Genomic DNA, 3,484 nt, shown 5'->3' on the forward strand with positions numbered 1-3,484 from the left:
CACCTCCCCCGCTTATTTCTAAATGTTTGTTCTTTTTGATGCTATTATGAGTGGATTTAAAAAATGTTTAAAGCTGTGCGAATAAAACAAAATGCCAGATAAATAACAGTGGGCAAATACGCTTTACCTAATATCAGAAAGGTCAGGATATGGCCCAAAATGGACCACAATGAAGGGAATTGGCTTCATATTAAAATATACTATGGATATTTATGGTCCAAATACTATAACAACCTTGTTATTTGAACAAAAAAGCAAAATGAACATAGAATATTGACACACACAGGAAATAGACTATTGTAATGCACTTCACTCATGGTATGATGGGAACAATGCTCAAAAATAGAGATTACAAATGTTAAATTAAGAAGCTGTTCTACAGGTATTACCTAAACACTTCTGTAAAAAGAAATGTCTCATCAACTACGTAGATATCTTGAAGTGCATTTCATAAAAGAGATTATAGACAACATATATTTATGCTGTTGTTGTATTAAAATATCTTCCAAAGATGACTGGCCTCATGGTTTGTCATATGTTACTATTAATACCTGTGTTTAAATATTCTTGCTTTGTTTCAATCCGTCACAGGCATTATTCAGACTGACCCTCAGATTATCTCCTCTTTGCTCACTGGAAGCATTTCCAAGTGGATTCTTAAGTACATTTGATATGGTGACAATAATCCTTAACAGCTCCTTCAATTTCTAATAAGACAGGATGACTGAGACTTGTTTTATTCATTTCCTGCCTTAGACTAGAAAATCTTCCTTTCTCTCGAAAGAACTGGTTTCTTTAGAATTAGTTTTTAGAGATAATAATCTGAATTCTAAGAGTGCTCAACGTTTCAGGCCTTTACAATGGTCAAAATTATATACACACATATATTTTTAGAAAACGATACATTTTTAATATCAGTTTATCATCATTTCATAATGGAATTTTTAATTCATAGTTATAGGTAGGGAGAGTTTCCATAACTTTTTCATTTCACATCTTTATGTGTTTTTTATACCTAAAGATCTATATTCCAACATCAAGGTAATTGTCCATTTAATAAACTATAACAGTGTAGAAAATCAACCAACACTGTCACCAAATACACAATTAATTAAAATAGTTCATATATTTTGCTTCATTTATTCTTACAGTACACTAGTGACATATAGTCAAATTAACATATTGTGTGTTATATGGTTTTATTTTATACTACATGGCAGGCACAGAGCAGTTTTCCTAATAACAGTGATGATTAGCTGCACTCAGGACATTTTAAATAATGCAGGTAAAAATAAATGTCTTTGTCTTACAAATTACTGTGCAATCAAATATACAAAGCTTGGAAAATAACATTTAGAAAATAAAAGCCAATGTGAAAAGACAGATTAAAACAAGAACCATACAGGCTCTGGTTTTACAGTTTTCTTACTATATCATCAAGGTCAGAAACCTGTTCTTTCAGCAGGCTCCACTGCTCAGGATTTAAAGAAATACCTCTTCAGGTGCTAGAGCAATTGCACAGCAGGTACGGTGTTTCCTTTGCACACGGCTGACCCGGGTTCGATTCCCAGCATCCCATATGGTCCCCCCAAGCACCGCCAGGAGTAATTCTGTGTGCAGAGCCAGGAATAACCCCTGTGCATCTCCATGTATGACCTAAAAAGCCAAAAATAAAAATAAAAAAAAAGAGATGCCTTTTTTTTCTGGCGACATTTTATCTTCCTCATCCATCCTATTATCTCTAATCTCAGTTAGGACTTTCCCTTTAAAATCCCAAAAGTATGGCATTTTCCCAGTCAGAAAAATGGTATCATCTCTGCTGTTGCTCTGCTTGGAGGATGCCAGGGCTCTGGAAGTTTCACCCGTCTTTATCTTTTTCACAGGTTTTTCTGAAGTAAGTTGCTTTTTCTCTTTAACTTTGTGTCCCCTTCACTGGCAGTCACTGGCAGAAGAGACTGAAGAAATAAATTCCTTTGACTTGGGCATTGCACTGTGCCAGCAGCCAAACCGCATCCACCCTACTCACTCAGGAACCAAAATTAAGATATCTTTAAGTCACTGTTACTGTCACTGTCCTCCCGTTGTTCATCAATTTGCTTGAGTGGGCCCAGTACTGTCTCCATTGTGACACTTGTTACTGTGTTTGGCATATCAAATACGTCACGGGTAGCTTGCCAGGCTTTGCCGTGCAGGCGAGATACTCTCGGAAGCTTGCCAGACTCTCTGAGAGGGACAAAGGAATAGAACCAGGGTCAGCTTGTAGGGCAAATGCCCTATTAGCTGGGCTATTGTTCCAGCCCTATCTTTAAGTCATTTAAAATAATTTTACTTCTGTGCAATTATGCCAACTTGACATGCTTTTAATTGATTTTTCCTTCAGGTTTTAGGGATGGCTTTAAGAATTTTTTAACTTTTAGCTTACAGTTAAGTAACATTTATTTGAAAGTTAGTACTGTAGTACTGCCCTCCCATTGTTCATCGATTTGCTTGAGCGGGCACCAGTAATGTTTCCATTGTGAGATTTGTTGTTATTGTTTTTGGCATATTGAATATGCCACAAATAGTTTACCAGGCTCTGCCGTGGGGTGGGATATTTTCAGTAGCTTGCCGAGCTCTCCGAGAGAGATGGAGGAATTGAACCCAGGTCAGCTGCATGCAAGGCAAATGCCCTGCACCCTGTGCTATCGCTCCAGCCCCTTCAAAGTTAAATCTACAAGATGTATTATATATTCACATTTCAAGATACTTCTGGGTCATGATTTCTGGGTTGGGATTCTTCTGGGTCATGATTTCTGGGTTGGTGGGGCGGGAGGCGGTACAGGTTGGATTGTCCTACATGCAGTTGTGCTCAGGGCTTATTCCTGGCTCTGTGCCCTAGGATCATCCCTGGAAGTGCTCTAGGGACCATATGTGGCAACAGAAATAAATGGGTTGAGTCATGTGCAAGGGAAGCATTTTACATCGATACTATCTCCCCAGTCCATGTGCATTTCTTATTTATCTTGAGGGAGCTAAGCCTTGATCATGGTTCTACACAATGAGCTACAGAGTGACTTTTTGTTTGGGGGGGGTCACACCTGGTAGTGTGCAGGAACTTCTCATAGTTCTGTGCTTATGGGTTTCTCCTGTCAGTGCATGGGAAATTATGCAGTGTTAGGGATCAAACCAGTGTCTCCTTCATGCAAAACACAGATTCAGCTTATTGAGTAATCTCTCTGGTCAACGTTTTAACACTCTTTTCTTCAAAATGTAGAATAGACTTTATCCTGAAAATAAATATATTTGCTATAACTGGGAAGTTGATTGCTGACTATACAATCAATTCCACTTGCATTTTGATGTCTATTTTTCCTGAGATTAGTTTTAGATGAAAAATTTTCTCAAATTTAAGATCCAGATTTGAAAATTATTCAAGTGTATATTACATATCTACCACCATCTCTCTTCTCTTACATTCACATGATTTGTACAAGTGATATGCCAC

The 3,484-nt window shown here is 37.6% G+C and overlaps 1 pseudogene; it reads right to left on the minus strand.

Annotated features, from left to right (window-relative positions):
• Nucleotides 1-1,414: 1,414 nt before the first annotated feature.
• On the minus strand, nt 1,415-1,986 carry LOC130034779 (activated RNA polymerase II transcriptional coactivator p15-like; annotated as a pseudogene).
• Between the last annotated feature and the right edge of the window lie 1,498 nt (nt 1,987-3,484).

This window comes from Sorex fumeus, unplaced genomic scaffold (genome assembly GCF_029834395.1).
Source record: "Sorex fumeus unplaced genomic scaffold, SorFum_2.1 ptg000061l, whole genome shotgun sequence".
Taxonomy (NCBI): Eukaryota; Metazoa; Chordata; class Mammalia; order Eulipotyphla; family Soricidae; genus Sorex; species Sorex fumeus.